Genomic DNA, 19,660 nt, shown 5'->3' on the forward strand with positions numbered 1-19,660 from the left:
TGATTCTGCACGTGGTAATACAATTTTCCCAGCAGCATTTATTGAACAGACTGTCCTTACTCCAGGGATTGTTTTTGGATCCTTGATCAAGTATGAGTTGGCTGTAGATGTTTGGATTGATTTCTGGTGTTTCAATTCTGTTCCATTGGTCTATCCATCTGTTTCTGTACCAGTACCATGCTGTTTTGATCACAACTGCCCTGTAGTATGTCCTGAAATCTGGTATTGTGATGCCTCCAGCTTTGTTTTTGTTGTACAAGATTGCTTTGGCTATTCGAGGTCTCTTGTGTCTCCATATAAATTTCAGCATCATTTTTTCCAGATCTGAGAAGAAGGTCTTCGGATTCTTGATTGGTATTGCATTGAATCTATAAATTGCTTTTGGGAGAATGGACACCCCAGTTAGAATGGCTCACATTCAGAAACCTACCAACAATCGATGCTGGAGACGATGTGGGGAAAAAGGGACACTAACCCACTGTTGGTGGGAATGCAAATTGGTTAAGCCATAATGGAAGTCATTTTGGAGATTCCTCAGAAACCTGAATATAACCCTACCATTCAACCCAGCCATCCCACTCCTTGGAATTTACCCAAAGGAAATTAAATTGGCAAACAAACAAGCTGTCTGCATATTAATGTTTATTGTAGCTCAATTCACAATAGCTAAGACCTGGAAACAAACCAAATGCCCATCAACAGTAGATTGGATAAAGAAATTATGGGACATGTACTCTATAGAATACTATACAGCAGTCAAAAACAACGAAACCCGGTCATTTGCAACAAGATGGAGGAATTTGGAAAACATCATGCTGAGTGAATTAAGCCAGTCCCAAAGGGACAAATATCATATGTTCTCCCTGATTGGCAACAACTATCTGAGCACCAAAGGGGAAACTTGTTGAAATGAAATGGACACTATGAGAAACAGTGACTTGATCAGCTCTTGTCCTGACGGTTGATGTACAATGTAATACTTTATCCATTTTAGTATTTTATTTTGTTCTAGTACCATTGGTTGAACTCTGTGATTAACACACAATTATTCTTAGGTGTTTAAATTTTAACTGAAAAGTGATCCCTGTTAGGAATTTGGAAAACATTATGCTGAGTGAAATAAGCCAATCCCAAAGGGACAAATACCACTTGTTCTCCTTCATAGGTGACAACTAACTGAGCACCAAAAAGGAAACCTGTTAAAGTGAAATGAACACTATGAGAAACGGTGACTTGATCAGCCCTCGCCCTGACTGTTGATGAACAACTTAACACGTTATCCCTCTTAGTACGTTTTTTGTTTGTTCTACTTAATACTTTTGGTTGAATACTGTAATCAATACACAATTCTTCTTAAGTGCTGAAACTTAACTGAAAATCGATTGCTGTTAAATATAAGAGTGGGAATAAGAGAGGGAAGAGATGTGCAATTCGGAACATGCTCAAGCTGACTTACCTCAAACAGTAGAGTTAGAAACATACCAGGGGATTCCAATTCAATCCCATCTAGGTGGCATGTACCAATGGCATCTCACTAGTCCCAGTGATCAATTTCTGTTCACAATTGATCATAATGATAGGAATAAGAACCAAAGGGATCACAGAAACAAGACTAGTGTCTGCAAATACTAGCTGATAGAATCAAAAAGGGAGAGAACGATCCAACATGGGAAGTGAGATACACAGCAGACCCATAGAATGGCAGATGTCCTAAACAGCACTCTGGCCTCAGAATCAGCCCTTAAGGCATGCGGATCTGGCTGAAAAGCCCATGAGAGTATTTCAGGCATGGAAAGCCAAGACACTCTGGCAAAAACAAACAAACAAACAAACAAACCTAAATGAAAGATCTCTGTGAGTGAGATCCCACTGGAAAGAATGGGTCATCAAAGAAGGAGATACCTTTCTCTGAAGGGAGGAGAGAACTTCCACTTTGACCATGGCCTTGTCTAAATATGATCAGAGTCGGTGAACTCAGGGGGCTTCCATAGCCTTGGCAGCTCATGACAAGAGCCTAGGGTGATTACTGAGGCCATAAACAAGAGTGTCAATTTGTTAAGTCAACAACAGGAGTCACTGTGCACTTACTCCTCATGTAGGATCTTTGTCCTTTTTGCTGTACATTGAGATTTAATTCTATAACTAGTACTCAAACAGTATTTTTCACTTTCTGTTTCTGTGTGGGAGCAAACTGTTGAAATCTTTACTTAATGTATACTAAAGTGATCTTCTGTATATAAAGAGAAATGAAAATGAATCTTGATGTTAATTTGAAGAGGGAGGGAGTGGGAAAGGGGAGGGTTGCACGTGGGAGGGACATTATGGGGGGGAAGCCATTGTAATCCCTAAGCTGTACTTTGGAAATTTATATTCATTAAATAAAAGTTTAAAAAAAATATATATAAATACTGACACTGTTAATCTAAATAAAATATTTAATTATTAAAAAAATTTATCATATGAAGACTTTGTTATCCATTTTTATAGATGTATTCATGTCTGGTCATCAATTTAAGTTTAGGTCAAATGATGACTGAAGATTATTGGATAGACACAAAAGATCCAGCACAAAACCATAGCACAGGCAGTTAAAATATCAACAAATATTTTAATTTTATAGGAGAGCTTGAAATAGTGAGAACTCCCAGCTTTCAGACAAAATAGAAATTCTAAGTTTGAAAACTATTTTCTATAGATAATTTACTACCAATCATATAGTATGAAGTTTCTCACTGAGAAAGAGATAAATGGTATAAGGTGGGTATGATTCGGGGTTCCAATAGAAAGAAATCAAGGTCAATTAATGTCACAATACAAGAAAGAAGGCTGGCGCCGCAGCTCACTAGGCAAATCCTCTGCCTGAGGCGCAGGCACCCCAGTTTCTAGCCCAGGTTGGGGCGCCGGATTCTGTCCCAGTTGCTCCTCTTTCAGTCCAGCTCTCTGCTGTGGTCCAGAAGTGCAGTGGATGATGGCCCAGGTCCTTGGGCCCTGCACCCACATGGGAGACCAGGAGGAAGCACCTGGCTCCTGGCTTCAGATCGGCCCAGCTCGCCAGCTGTGGTAGCCGTTTGGGGGGTGAACCAACGGAAGGAAGACCTTCCTCTCTGTCTCTCTCTCTCTCACTGTCTAACTCTACCTGTCAAGAAAAAAATACAAGAAAGAAAATAAAACATAATTTATACAGTATATTGGGAAATCAATCTATGGTTATAAATTAAGTTTTTTTTTTTAGAAATAAACTGGCTTGCTAGTCCTATTAAAAATTTATGTGAGGTGATTTTTTTTTGAATCTATTATTGTGCTAATGAAGTTCACTAACACTTGGAAACACATGGAATTCTGAAGACCAATACTAGTGACTGAAATCCAAACTTTGTTCATACAGCAATTCTTTTCACTGAAGAAGCATACAATTTGGCTTATTCCATGCAGCCACCGGTGTGTTAGGTAGAGGAGTTATATAAGCATTCATCACTGATAAATTGTAAAGATTCCTGTTTCATCCATAACAGTCTTTTGGGTAACAGTTGTCAAGTGAGCCTGTGTAGGCCCAACTTTGTTTTCATTGGATACTGTCAAATTCACATAAATCTAAAGGATTTGTAAGGCCACTTAATACAAGCTGATGTACAGGAGAGCTCAAAACCTCCCACAAAGAACATCCAAGCAAACCGATATTTGAAGTAAACTAAGACTATTTCCAACCACCTGATGATAGACTGAAGTCCCATAGATGTTGGCAGCAGATGAGTTAACAAAAGTTTTGATTGCACAGACAGAAGATATGGAGGATCTGTATGCTTCTTACTAGAGTAAAACTTGGGGAAAGGAAATGGTTCTCTGCTAAAAGCATGTCATATTGAGAATTCAAACAGGAAGAGTCTGCGGGAACCAAGCTTAAAGCAAACAAACAAAAAAATTCTTACCCCTTACTATTCTAAATCACTGGCGTTCTGACACAGCACATCTTGGTGAAGAGAACCATTGTGAAAGGACACAAAGAAAAAATGAGGAGTAACACTTGCATTGTCTTTCAATTGTATCCGAATTATCAAATCCATAAGCAAATCTTAGCTTTTTTTTTACCACCTGTAGATACCAAAATTATATACACTAGTAAAAGATTTATTTTTTCATTTATCTAAAAACCAAAGTGACAGAAAGGAGGACACTCACAAGAGGAGGAGGGAGGGATATGGTGGGGGAGGAGAGGAAGAGGAGAGGGAGAGGGGGAGGGAGGGGGAAAGGGGGAGAGAACTAGAGACCGAGAGCAAGAGCAAGAGAGAGAGAAATCTTCGATTTGCTGGTTTACTCCCCAAATGCCTCAACAGCTGGGACTGAGGTAGGCTGAAGCCAGGAGTCAGGAACTCCAACTGGGTCTCCTACATGTATGGCATGAAACCAAATGTTTGGGTCAGGAAGCTGTACAAAAGTGCAGGAAGATATTGATCCTAGGCACTCCAATATGGGATGTGGGCATCCCAAGTAACAGCTTTTCCCACTATATCATAATTCTCACCCTTATCCACGTTTTTAAATTTCCAATACTAAAGCCAGCATTATATTTTTAGAGTTTTACACACACACACACACACACACACACACGGGGTTGAGGGGGAGAGAGAGAGATTGATTGATTGATCGTTCATCTGTTAATTCACTCCCTAGATGGCTACAAAGGCCAAGGCTGGACCAGGCCGACGCCAGGAACCAGGAGCTCCAACTAGGTCTCCCACTTGGGTATCAGGGACCCAAACACTTGCACCACATTTTGCTGCTTTCCTAGACCACTAGCAAGGAGCTTTGGATTGCAATTGGAGCAGCTGGGACACAAACTGGTACACATATAGGATGCCAGTGCTACAGGCAGGGACTTTACCTGCTACACCCTAATGCTGGCCCCATTGTTATTATTTTTTAACTAAGAGTACCCGAAGAGTTTCCTTAAAAATATCCAGCTTGTATTTCCTCACGCCTTTGTTGAATAGCCAGAGCAGTCTTTTTCAAATATAAATCAGTTACATTACTACCATAGCACCAACCAAGCACCACAATGAACTCAATGAATCCAAACCAAACCAAACCAACAAAGGTAGTCAAGTCAACAAAGGAGACAATCTAGACTCCCTCACAGTCCTCTGATTCTCCTAACTTCTTTCTGTTCCTCAAAGCGTACTTAGAATCTTCCTACCATAGAACTTCACACTCGCCTTTTGAGAATGGAAAACTTTTCATCAGAGTTCTTTTTTAAAAACCTTTCCCTATTTTTCATTAATATAAAGAGAATAGATTTCATGCATTCCATAGGTACAGTTCCACAAAGACCTGTTTCCCAATCCTCTCTACTTCCTAACTTGGTCATAACAATGTTTGCTAGAAAGGAGTATAAGGAATATCATCATGAAAAATCATTTACTTATATAGGAAAGAATTATTAATAAAGCAAAGTGAACTTTCCCTTCCAAAGGGAAATTCCTAAAAACTCATTATTATTCAGAAAATCCTTAGTCTTTCTATAATCCTTTCCCCCATAGACCTGTTCTTCTATATGATCATCAGGAAAACAGATTTCTGCTATTTTGAAAATCCAAACTCCAATGAAATATAAATATCTCCAATGTGAATACTCATTTCCATATCTTATATTGTTCTTGAAAAGCAAATTATTAAATATAGCAAAAATCTAACATCTTTATCTTAATATTTGATGCCATATTTATGATTTCTCTCTTTAAAATAAGAAAACACCTAGAAAAATAATAATCTACTGTGCACTAAAACCTGATATTTTCATTTGATCTATTTGACTTTTAAAATTAAAAAAAAATAGATTTCCTTTATACTTTCAGAATTTCAGATACAAATCGTACATTATTAAAAGTTATACAGTAGGTTAACCACAGCCTGCAATGACAGGACCCCGTATCCCCCATATCAAAGAACTGTTTTGAGTCTTGGCTGTTCTACTTACAAATCAGCTCCCTGCTAATGTGCCTGGGAAAGCAGAGGAATATGACCCAAGTACTTGGGCCACTGCCACGCACATGGGAGACCCAAATGGAGTTCTGGGCTCATAGCTTCAACCTGGCTCAGCCCTGGCCACTGAGATCATTTGAGAAGGGAACAAGAGAATGGCAGATCTCTGTCTCCCTTTCTCTCTAGAAAGAAGTCAAAAAAGGAGATTTAATTTATACTTTCAGAATTTCATATACAATTAATTATAAAAACATTAATATGTTTTAATATTTTCAAATGACATGAATTTAGAGAAAAGTTTTAATTCAGATCTTAGAAAACATTATATTTAATTTTGCCCTTGAACGACTAAAAATATATTACATTGCTGAGATATCAAAATTATTTTCTTCTATTTCCTTTCCAGTATCAATTCCCGTTTGAAGGATTCAGTCAATTCAGAAAGAAAATTATTTGACTTTATAAACTACACTTTGTCTCCAAAACAGAAACCATTGGTCTGAATCTTCAGAGAACTATTTTCTTTTTGTATTCAAGCCAGTTAAAACACAGAAAGGGTGAAGGCCAGGATAGTAAAGCAGATCATGTTTCTAGGTGTCTACTGAGGAACTAACTATCTTAGGAATTAAATCAGTATTTTTTGAATTTTCATGTGAACCGGTGTGGACATATGTAGTGCATTTATTTCCTACTTTATTTCTTTGGCATTTAAAAGTGAGCATGCTCTGTCAGTCTTCCATGATGATTATTAATAAGAGTGGCATTAATTATTGGATTTTTCAAGGTTCCTATAACCAAATATTAGGCTGCTTTTCAGATCTCCTAAGTCCTTCACCTTACCTCATCACAGTTTTTGAAAATACCAAATCAGATGTTATGGACATTTAAATATTTGTAGTGATCAATTCTAAAGTTACCAGTTTTTAGGGGAAAAGATTATTGGACATGATTTCCTACTAAAATCTTACCCATATTTGTGGATATGGAAGTTAAAATTCTTTAAAATGATAGAATAGCATTGTTGTTTTGTCTGCAGCTTTCCTATATTCAAATAAACTGTGAAAAGAAAGGGAACTTCTAGTACAAAAATCCATTCACTTCCTCTGGATACAAATGCAAATGACTTGCCTCTTCAGACTGAGATGAGTACTTTCTGTCAAGTCACCAGCAGCAATAGACTTAACAATATTATTTGATTTCTGAGATTGTTTCAAAACTGCAGTGATAAATATACAATCGAAAGTAAAAAAAAAAAAAAAACAGTAGTAGACTTAATTTACCACAGTTACAGTGGAAATATTGATCCAAATTTACAAACTATTTATTAGTGGAGATAAAATCTATAGCATCACATAAAAAAGTATATATTACTCAGTTTCTTTGATAGTGATGGAATTTTTGAGGGAAGAAATCCTATCTCTCAATAAGAAATTCCTAAAAATTAAACAAAAGCTAATTTGTAGAAGTATGCCACAGCTTGACACCTCAAAGACCTGCTTAAACACGTAAAATCAAACATCTGTCTTCCTGAGTGGTGACCACCGAGGCCCTCCTAGTAGACAAGTCCATAACTTACCAAAGCAGTTTGAAAATTTAGAAACTATATCATTAGCAAGCTTTACTACTGCCAGTGATACACCGTTAAGTTTGAAAAACACGTTATATGTAGCTCCCTCTCCTTAGCAAAGTACATATGGTATCCCTAACATATGGTCGCCTCTCCTAAACTTGAGGTTGCAATAGAAGATATAAGAATTGAGATTCTTTCTTTACTAAATGCTAGAACTATTCTGTTTTATTCTCCTCAAGGAGTCTATATTTACTTCACTAATAACTTTCATCCACCACCCCCAGTTTTATTTTCAAGTGAAACAACAGATAGGTTTCTTTATATTCTGGTGCATTACAAAAGGGAGTGATTAAACACTGACATTTTTAAAAGCAAACAATGCTACAAAGTACCCTTTTGATGCATGGAGGCAAATTTTTGCCAACATAACTACAAAACCTTCTTTGTTTCAGATGTACTCATTTTCTAACCCATCAAAGAATAGGAAATGTAAGATATGTAAATATTTTATGAAATAATTAAACATCATTTGTGCTTAAGTCCAGTTTCTATCTTTGAATGTTAGAAGTTCATGGCTGGCATTTGGCTTAGCCATTACGATACTCATGGCCTATATCAGAGTGCCTGGGTTCAATACCCAAATGCATCTCCTAACTCTATCTTCTTGCTAAGGCAGAACCTGGTGATGGCTCTAGTGATTGAGTTCATTCTTGTGGGACATGGATTGAATTCCCAGTTCCTAGCTTTGTACTGGCCCAGCCCCTTCTGTTGTGATCAATTGAGAATGAACCAACATATGAGGACATGTGTCTCTCTGTCTCTCTCTCTCTCTCTCTCTCTCTCTCACTCCCACTCTCTCTGCCTTTTGAATATTTTCTAAAAAGAAAGTTCATTGAAAAATGACATCAAAAGATAACACTTATTTTAAAAAATATAATTTCTATTACTAGACTTAGGAAGTGCTTTGGAATGTGTTGAAGAATTTATCAGAACAAGGGTTTCAGTTGAAATTTTATGCTATATATTGCTAAGGAGATCACTTATTCAATGCAAATGTTATTAATACAAAAGGCAGACTATATTCTGCCCTTGAAAATGCTGTTACTGCTGCTTTTGTTTGGTGGAATTCAGATTATTTTGGTTGAATGTGGGGCATAATCCAAATAAGCATCCAATATGAAAATATTGCTAAATGTATAAAATAAAAATATAATTTACTTTGTTGCAAAAATATGAAATATTTTTATTTGGTGAGTCAAAAAAAGCTCAGGGGAGAGTCTTATTGCAAAAAAAGTATGAATTTCAAAACATTTTTTGCACCGAAATAAATCTTTTCATTCTATTTTTTCCATGAACTTTTTAAAGTACACTTGGATTTTATGAGATTCATTTGATGAAACCAGCTACTGAAAACTGTCTTTCTTCTGGGATTTGCAGGTATCAAAGGAAGAAGAATATAAAATGAAAAACTTAAACTAAAAGTACAGTAAATTCAGGGGTTTAGGTCTATTTTATTCACTAATATATCCCAACCAAATAAAGCAATTCTTGAAAAACTGTAGAAACTTAGAAAAATTTTATGTAAAACCACATTCTGTAATTATAAATTTGTGCTAGCTTCAAACTTATTTAGTAGATATACATGATATTCAAATGATAATTGGTAGAAAGGTAAGTCATAGGGGCCAGAATCCCATATAGGCATGGGTTCAAGTCTAGGCAGTTCTACTTCTGATCCAGCTCTCTGTTAATATTCCTGGGAGAGCAGCAGCAGATGGCCCAAGAACCTGGGCCCCTACACCCATATAAGGGACGAAAGAAGCTCCTGGCTCCTGGCTTTGGCTTGGCCCAGCCCCCGTCATTGTGGCCATTTGGGGAGTAAACCAGCGGATGGAAGATCTCTCTCACACTCTCCTCTACCTCTCTCTGTGATTCAGCCTATCAAGTAAATAAAATCACTCTTTAAAAAAATACTTCTTTTGCCTGTGTCTATATCTTGCAGGGTTTCTCCAGTGTTCTCTAATAATTTGGTGGTGTCGGGTCGTAAGTTTAGATATTTAATACATTTTGAGTGGATTTTTGTGTAAGCTGTAAGTTAGGGGTCTTGCTTCATGATTCTGCACGTAGAAATCCAGGTTTCCCAGCACCATTTATTGAATAGACTGTCCTTGCTCCAGGAATTGGTTTTAGATCCTTGATCAAATATAAGTTGGCTGTAGATGTTTGGGTTGATTTCTGGTGTTTCAATTCTGTTCTGTACCAGTACCATGCTGTTTTGATCACAACTGCCCTGTAGTATGTCCTGAAATCTGGTATTGTGTTGCCTCTGGATTTGTTTTTGTTATACAAGATTGCTTTAGCTATTTGAGGTCTCCTGTGCCTCCATATTTCAGCATCATTTTTTCCAGATCTGAGAAGAATGTCTTTGGTATTTTGATTGGTATCACACTGGATCTATAAATTGCTTTTAGGAGAATGGACATTTTGATGATATTGATTCTTCCAATCCTTGAGCATGGAAGATTTTTCCATTTCTTGGTATCCTCTTCTATTTCTTTCTTTAAGGTTTTGTAATTTTGGCGTCATTGGTTAAGTTTATTCCAAGGTATTTGATTGTTTTTGTAGCTATTGTGAATGGGATTGATCTTAGAAGTTCTTTCTCAGCCGTGGTATTGCCTGTGTATACAAAGGCTGTTGATTTTTGCGCATTGATTTTATATCATCTACTTTGCCAAACTCCTCTATGAGTTCCAATAGTCTCTTAGTAAAGTTCTTTGGATCCCCTAAATAAAGAATCATATCGTCTGCAAAGAGGAATAGTTTGAGTTCTTCCTTCCCCATTTGTATCCCTGTAATTTCTTTTTCTTGTCTAATACCTCTGGCTAAAACTTCCAGAACTATATTGAATAGCAATGGTGAGAGTGGGCATCCCTATCTGGTACCAGATCTCAGTGGAGATGCTTCCAACATTTCCCCATTCAATAGGATGCTGGCCATGGGTTTTCATGAATTATTTGATTGTATTGAGGAATGTTCCTTCTATACCCAATTTGTTTAGAGTTTTCATCATGAAAGGGTATTGTATTTTATCAAAAACTTTCTCTGCATGTATTGAGATAATCATATAATTTTTCTTCTGCAATTTGTTAATATGGTATATAACATTGATTGATTCACAAACGTTGAACCATCCCTGCATACCAGAGTTAAATTCCACTTGGTCTGGGTGGATAATCTTTCTGATGTGTTGCAGCACTCTATTGGCCAGAATTTTATTGAGGATTTTTGTGTATATGTTCAGCAGGGAAATTGGTCTGTAATTCTCTTTTTTTTTATTTGATAGATAGAGTTATAGACAGTGAGAGAGAGGGAGAGAGAGACAGAAAGAGAAAGGTCTTCTGTCCCTTGGTTCACTCCCCAAATGGCCACCACAGCCGGCACTGCTCAGATCCAAAGCCAGGAGCCAGGTGCTTCCTCCTGATCTCCCATGTGGTTACTGGGCCCCAGCACTGTACTACTGCCTTCCTGGGCCACAGCAGAGAGCTGGACTGGAAGAGGAGCAACCAGGACAGAATCTGGCGCCCCAACCAGGACTAGAACCCTGGGTTTTGATGCCGCAGGCGGAGGATTAGCAAAGTGAGTCGCCACGCTGGCCTGTAATTCTCTTTCATTGCTGCACCTTTTTATGGTTTCAGAATTAAGGTGATGCTGGCTTCATAGAAAGAATTTGGGAGTATTCATTCTTTTTTGATTGTTCTGAAAAGTTTAAGAAGAACTGAAGTTAGTTCTTCCTTTAATGTCTGATAGAATTCAGCAGTGAATCCATCCGGTCCTGGGCTTTTCTTTGTTGGGAGGGCCTTTATTACTGATTCAATTTCTGTGTCATTTATTTGTCTGTTTAGGTTTTCTATGTCTACATGGTTCCATTTAGGTAGGTTGTATGTGTCCATGAATCTATCCATTTCTGATAGATTTCTCTGTTTGGTGGCATACAATTATTTTTAGTAATTTCTGATGATTCTTTTTATTTCTGTGGTATCTGTTGTTACATTCCCTTTTTCATCTCTGATTTTATTGATTTGGGTCTTTTCTTTTTTTACTTGCTTGCGCCAATGGTGTGTCAATTTTTATTATTTTTTCAAAAAACAAGCTTTTGGTTTTGATGATTTTTGTAATTTTTTTTGGATTCAATTCTGTTGATTTCCTCTCTAATTTTAATTATTTCTCTTCTACTAGTTTTGGGTCTGATTTGCTGCAGTTTTTCTAGATCCTTGAGATGCATTGATAGCTCATTTATTTGGTGCCTTTCCAATTTCTTAATATAGGCACCTATTGCTATAATCTTTCCTCTTAACACTGCTTTTGCTGTATCCCATAAGATTTGATATGTTGTGTTGTTATCCTTATTTACTTCCAGAAGACTTTTTGGAAAAGGCCCTGGAGGCACAAACAGTCAAAGCCAAAATTAACAATTGAAATTACATCAAATTGAGAAGTTTCTGTACTGCAAAAGAAACAGTCAGGAAAGTCAAGCCACTATGGAAGTCAGTTTTGAGATTGCTTAGAAACCTGAATGTATCCCTACCATAAAAACCAGTCATTCCACTCCTTGGAATTTACCCAAAGGATATTAAATTGACAAACAAAAAAGCTGTCTGCACCTTAATGTTTATTGCAGCTCAATTCATAATAGCTAAGACCTGGAATCAACCTAAATGCCCATCAACAGCAGACTGCATAAAGAAATTATGGGATATGTACTCTATAGAATACTATAAAGCACTAAAAAAAATGAAATCTGGTCATTTGCAACAAAATGGAGGAAGCTGGAAAACATCATGCTGAGGTTAAGAAAATACATATTTCAAATAGTTCCTATAGAAAAATAATAATTAATGAACAGATATTCATTAAGTACACAAAATATTATATTTAGGTTTTATTCATACTTGCATTCCATTCTTAAATGCCCTTTTCTCAGATCTCCCTTCTAACCTATATTTTCATTCATAATCTTATTTATTTTTGTTATGTTTTATTTTTATTTTCTCTGCATATAGTTTCACTCCAGTTATTTCCTGAATGTTTATTTTGGATATTTAAGTATGAAACTTATATTTCATAAGGAATATTTTAACAGTGTACCAAAGCTGTTTTTAATAATTTTCCCATGAGCATGGAAGATTTTTCCATTTCTTGGTATCCTCTTCTATTTTTGTAATTTTTTTAAGGTTTTGTAATTTTCATCGTAGAGATCTTTAACGGCTTGGTTAAGTTTATTCCAAGGTATTTGATCGTTGTTGTAGCTATTGTGAATGGGATTGATCTTAGAAGTTCTTCCTCAGCCATGGCATTGTCTGTGTATACAAAGGCTGTTGATTTTTGTGCATTGATTTTATACCCTGCTACTTTGCCAAAATCTTCTATGAGTTCCAATAGTCTCTTAGTAGAGTTCTTTGGGTCCCCTAAATAAAGAATCATGTCATCTGCAAAGAGGGATAGTTTGAGTTCTTCCTTCCCAATTTGTATCCCTTTAATTTCTTTTTCTTGTCTAATACCTCTGGCTAGAACCTCCAGAACCATATTGAATAGCAGTGGTGAGAGTGAACATCCCTGTCTTGTACCAGATCTCAGTGGAAATGCTTCCAACTTTTCCCCATTCAATAGGATGTTGGCTGTGGGTTTTTCATAGATTGTTTTGATTGTATTGAGGAATGTTCCTTCCAAACCCAGTTTGCTTAGAGTATTCATCTTTCTCTGAAGGGAGGAGAGAACTTCCACTTTGACTACGAACTTGTCTAACTATGATCAGAGTCGGTGAACTCAAAAGGCTTCCATAGCCTTGGCAACTCATGACAAGAGCCTAGGGTGATTTTTGATGCCATAAACAAGAGTGTCAATTTGTTAAGTCAACAACAGGAGTCACTGTGCACTTACTCCTCATGTAGGATCTCTGTCCTTAATGTGCTGTGCATTGAGATTTAATGCTAAAACGAGTACTCAAACAATATATTTCACTTTGTGTTTCTATGGGGGTGCAAACTGTTGAAATCTTTACTTAATGCATACTAAACTGATCTTCTGTAAAAAAAAAAAAAAGAAATTATCAATTATCAATTCCCAACTTGACTCTCACTGGGATTAAACATGACAATAGGTCTGATCTGATTTCATCATCATTTAAAAAAATCATCTATTATTTTTCACTTTATGTTTCTGTGTGGGAGCAAATGTGGGGAGCAACTCGGACTATACTGTTACTGGAATTAAGACTTATTCTATGCATCTGCTCTCCCACTGTGGGGAGCAGCTCGGACTATATTGTTACTGTAATTAAGACTTATTCTATGCATCTGCTCTCCCACAATATGGCGCTGGGAGAGGAGAAAACAGCTTCTACGCAGCTGCCTCCAGTTCAACCAATAAACTGTAGGACCTACTCCTGATTGGAGGAGAGCAGCGTACTCGGCGTGTGGGCAGCCGAGTTAGGATTGGCGGAGGAGGACTACAAAGGAGGAGAGAGACGGCATGCACCAGGAACATCTAAAGGGAACATCTATCTGAAGGAACACCTGTGCAGCCCCCGAGAGAGCCGGCCGGCGGTGTGCCGCTCCCCTGCGGAAGTGGGGAATGTGGCCAGGGGGAACTGCCCTTCCACGGAGGTGGAAGGGACAGTAGCCAACCCGGGAAGAACCAGCAGCAAACCCGGGGAGGGCCGAGCAGACAAAAGAACAGCGCAGGGTCCTGTGTCGTTCCTCCACGAAGAGGGGGAGCGACATAATGGTGCCGTGACTCGGATATGAAGCCTAGGCAGGGCTTAGTGTCGTTCCTCCATGAAGAGGGGGAGCGACAAGCAAACTGTTGAAATCCTTACTTAATGTATACTAAGCTGATCGTCTGTATATTAAGATAATCGAAAATGAATCTTGATGTGAATGGAAAGGGAGAGGGAGTGGGAAAGGGGAGGGTTGTGGGTGGGAGGGACGTTATGGGGGGGAAGCCATTGTAATCCATAAGTCGTACTTTGGAAATTTATATTCATTAAATAAAAGTTAAAAAAATAATTTTCTTAGCATTTTTCCTATCCTTGTTTCAAGTAGATGTACAGGGGGCTGGGAAGACTATAGATAAGGGTTAAACCATGTAAGTCGAATTAGTGAAAATGAAGAAGTATATTTCATAAAGTTTTCAACTATAGAAAGATGTATTTGATAAAAATTACCATCATTGCTGTTGTCAATTTTTGCTTGATCATCCAATGAAAATACACCCTATTTCCCATATAAATAAATCAACTTCATAAATTAATCTAATGGTATTCCAAAAAGAGAATAACTTTATATTAAAATAATTTATATGGGCTGGCTCCGCATCTCACTAGGCTAATCCTCCACCTGTGGCACCGGCACCCTGGGTTCTAGTCCCAGGCGGGGCACCGGATTCTGTCACGGTTGCTCCTCTTCCAGTCCAGCTCTCTGCTGTGGCCCAGGAAGGCAGTGGAGGATGGCCCAAGTGCTTGGGCCCTGCACCCGCCTGGGAGACCAGGAGGAAGTACCTGTCTCCTGGCTTCGGATCGGTGCAGCACAACAGCCGTAGCAGCCATTATTAAAAAAAAAATCGTGTATATGGCTTTCAAGTTCCATTGACACAACGTGACAGCCACCACCAGCCCAAGGTGAATAAAGTCCCTGTGATTTCTGAGTGTTGGAAGAACTCGAAGAAGGAGTAGAAGATGGCACAGTTTGCTGGAGTCTTGAAGATGATGTAGACATGACACTTACAAGATGGACAAGGATGATAATTAGAACTCTAAGAAAAATTTATGAAAAACAAATACACAGGCTTAAAATACAATGCAGATATAAACATCCAGAAACACCGGACCTGTACGATTTGTAACAAAAAAGAACATGAATGGAATTAATCGTTCTAATGAAAAGCTGGACCCAAAAGCTCTATCAAAGTGCTAGCAACACAGTAGGATTCTTGTAGTATTAAAGTTGTCCAGCAGGCACTGCAGTGCTTAATGAAGTTGAGAGAAAACATGGCACTCCCTCAGCCACCCAAAAGGGATTACAACAATTAATCGAAAAGGAAAACCACAGGCTCTCCCCCCATCCTCCTTCACTTCTTTGAGCAGTTTTCATTTTCCACAGTAGCAATTTTTTTAGATGCATCTTATAGGCCTCAAAGTACTAGAAAGGACACTGTCATTCAAAGGCACTATAACTGTAAATGATGCTAATATTTTCCCCATTCGTAATATACAAGTTGTGCTATAACAAATCATCCTGTCAAGTGTAATCACTGTTCACACAGTTGAACTTCTGAAATCCAGAAACTAAATTTAAATTGATTCCCAACTGCTTTTTCTTTCCTCCTCAAGTCCCTTTGCGTACCATCACCACCTAACTCTTTCTGTGTCAATGCCTTGCTTTGGCCAGAAGCCATCAGGTACATTGGAAAGAGCCCCTTGTTTGCTTTGGGAACCAGTTGTTCCCTCTCCACCAGCCCGGGAAGTGAAAACTGGGTCCTCAGTCTTGTCACCCTCTGCTCTCATCATCCACTGGTGCGCTCCTTCAGCTCAGATTTTGAGGAGGTGGAAAGAATTACACTGGGTTTCCTCAGATCTCCAAGTTCTCAAAGTCCTTGATTGTTAAGCCTGGGAAAAGGCCACATGGAGACACTTGTATGCATACACGAGTGCTCTGAATTGTTCTCTTTTCCTGTAAATGCTTTCGATTTTAAACACTGAAGAAGCTTTAAACAGAGCTCTCACATGGTCATCTTGCAATCCATTGGGTCTAACTTGGTAGCTGACAACAGGGACAAAAAGAACTTTAGATCCACACACTTTAATTTATTTGAAAATTGGAGCTACAGAGAAAGGAGAGATAAAAAAGAGAGGCGTTCCATCTGCTGGTTCATTCCCAAGTGGCTGCAATTCCCCAGGGCGGGGCCAGGCTGAAGCTGGGAAGCAGGAACTTCACCCCAGTTTCCCACGTGGGTGCAGGGGCCCAAGCACTGAGCCATCTTCTGCTGCTTTCCCCAGGCCACTAGCCGGGAGCTGGATCAGAAGTCTAGCACCTTTGATATGAAGCACTGCTCACATGGGATGCCAGCATCACAGGTGGCATCTCCACTGCCACTCCACAATGCCAGAACCCCACGCTCTTTTCTTTTTATGCTGCTGCCCCTCATGGTTGGCTGCAGGGATTGAAAAAGAACTCCCTGTGCGGGGCAGATGCTCAATATTGGCAGGCTTGGCTCCTGGCAAGCTGCTGCATTTTTCCACTGTCCCTTCAGGATCAATAATGCTAAGATAATAAAACAAAAGCAAGTCACTGCGTACTAAAATATTTTTTAATTTAGTATTTGTGTAAAAAATCCACTTGATATAGCAACTATCAAGTCTGAGAAGCAAATGACATTTCCATTCATCCTCTTCTGTAGAAAGCTTTACTTCCAAATAGTTAAGGTCCTGTCAGTAAAGTCTAACATAAAGGTATTTAATAGGCAGATGTATTATTATCAGACCATTGCCTGATTTTAATAAAGAAGCATGTATAATAAAGTTTTAAAAAGTAATTTTATAAAGAGAGAAACATCAAGTACTATGAGTATGTCTTCAGTTTACGGAAGAGACCCATGAGACATAGCTGGTTAAGCTGCCATCTGTGATGGGGGAAACCCATATGGGCACTGGTTCATGGCCTGGCTCTTCCACTTCTGATACAGCTCCATGCTAATGGCCTGGGAAAGCATCAGAAATGGCTAAAGTACTTGGGCCCCTGCACCCATGTGAGACGCCAGAATGAAGTCCTGGCTCCAGGTTTCGGTCTGGCCCAGCACTGGCTGCTGTCATCATCTGGCAAATGAACCACCAATGGAATCCGTCTCTCTTGGTCTTTGCATAAATCCTCGTGTATCCATCTCTCTCTGTAACTCCGACTTAAAAATAAATTACTTAACCTTTTAAAATTATAGAAAGTGTGTATTAAGAAAAAAACCTCATGGGCTTCAACTTTTTTGTAACAAAATATGTCAATTTGTTACATCATGTCTAATTAGGATATAGACACTAGGAAGGGTAATTCATCAGTATGAAAAGAACCCTAAACAGAGCATCATGAATTCTGTTAAAATTGAACCAGAATATATATATATATATATATATATATATATATATATATATATAATTACTTGTGAAGCTTGGGTGAAAGAATGGTGTTACTGATGATTAATGAAAAGTTTTTAGGGACATTGTTCCAAAGATATCACCAGTTTAGAGATAGATACTAATTTTAAGAAGGAACAGGATGATACTAAAGATGAAGCCTGCAGGAGCACACCATACAAAGCAATATGCAAGCAAAGACCAATCTTGTTCATGTCCTAATTGAAGAGGAGCAAGAATTAACAGACAAAACAATAGCCAGCACCATAGACATTTCAATTTGTTCAACTTACTCACCTATGATTAAAAAGGAAAAATAAATAAATAAAATTGATATATCATTGACCAAAAACAAACAAGCAAAACAAAAAAGAGGCAGTAGACCCAAATCAACAAAATCAGTGATGAAAATGGAACTGTAACAACAAATATGACAGAAATAAAAAATAATCATCAAGAATTACTACAAAGTGCTATAAGCCAACAAATTGAGAAACCTAGAAGTAATGGATTGATTTCTGGACATATACAACCTACCTAAATTGAGTCATGAAGACATAGAAAACGTAAACAAACCAATAAATAAGACAGAAATTGAATCAGTAATAAAGACCCTCTCAACAAAGAAAAGGCCAGGAACAGACAATTTCACTGCTGAATTCTACCATGCATTTCAAGACAAATTAACGCCAATACTTTTCTCAAGCTATTCAAAACAATTGAAAAGGAGGGAATCCTCCCAAACTCCTTTTGTGAAGGCTGCATCATCGTAATTCCTAAACCAAAAAATATACAACAGAGAAAGAACTAGAGACCAAAATTTCTAATGAACATACATGCAAACATCCTCAACAAAATCTTAGCTACTCTAATCCAACTAACACATCAGAATGATCATTCACCTAGACTAAGTGAGCTTTAGCCCTGGTATGCAGGGATGGTTCAACATTTGCAAATCAATGTGATACATCTGATTAACAAACTGAAGAATAAAATCCATATGATTATCTCAGAAGTTGCAGAGAAAGCAATTAATAAAACACCCTTTCATGATGAAAACCTTAAGCAAATCAGGTATAGAAGGAACATTCCTTAATACAATCAAGACAATTTATGATAAACCATGGCCAGCATCTTATTGAATGAGGAAAAATTGGAAGCATTTCCCCTAGGACCTAGAACCAGACAAGGATGCCACCTCTCACCACTGCTATTCAATATAGTCCTAGAAGTTTTAGTCAGAGCTATTAGGCAAGAAAAAGAAATCAAAAGGATACAAATCAGAAAGAAGGAAGTCAAACTATCTCTATTTGTAGATGACATGATTCTATGTAGAGGTGATCTAAAAGACTCCATTGAGAGACTATTGGAACTCATAAAAGAGTTTGGTAAAACTCTTTTTTGGCAGGATATAAAATTAACCTATAAAATCAATAGCCTTTTTATACAGAGATAATTGCATCACTGAGAAAGAACTTTAAAGGTCAATAGCATTCACAATAGCTACAAAAAAATTAAATATCTTGGAATAAATGTAACCAAGGTATCAAAGATATCTATGATGAGAACTATAAAACATTAAAGAAATAGAAGTAGAAGCAAAAATAGAAAAGTCTTCCATGTTCATGGATTGGAAGAATCAATATCATCAAAATATCCTAAATACTGAAAGAATTTTGCAGATTCAATGCAATCCCAATCAAAATACCAAAGAAATGCTTCTCAGATATAGAAAAATTAATGTTGAAATTCATATGGAAATATAGGAGACCATGAACAGCTAAAGCAATCTTTTACAACAGACATAGCTGGAGGCATCGCAATACCAGATTTCAAGGCATACTACAGGATAATTATAATCAAAATACCCTGGTACTGGCACAAAAACAGATGCACAGAGAAATGCAACAGAACAAAAACTCCAGAAATCAATTGAC

General features: G+C 37.7%; 1 pseudogene; it reads left to right on the forward strand.

Moving 5' to 3' along the window:
- Positions 1-15,632, forward strand: part of LOC108176560 (ubiquitin-conjugating enzyme E2 variant 1 pseudogene) — a 30,827-nt pseudogene extending 15,195 nt beyond the window's left edge.
- The last annotated feature ends 4,028 nt before the right edge of the window (positions 15,633-19,660 follow it).

Source organism: Oryctolagus cuniculus, chromosome 6 (assembly GCF_964237555.1).
Source record: "Oryctolagus cuniculus chromosome 6, mOryCun1.1, whole genome shotgun sequence".
Classification (NCBI taxonomy): Eukaryota; Metazoa; Chordata; class Mammalia; order Lagomorpha; family Leporidae; genus Oryctolagus; species Oryctolagus cuniculus.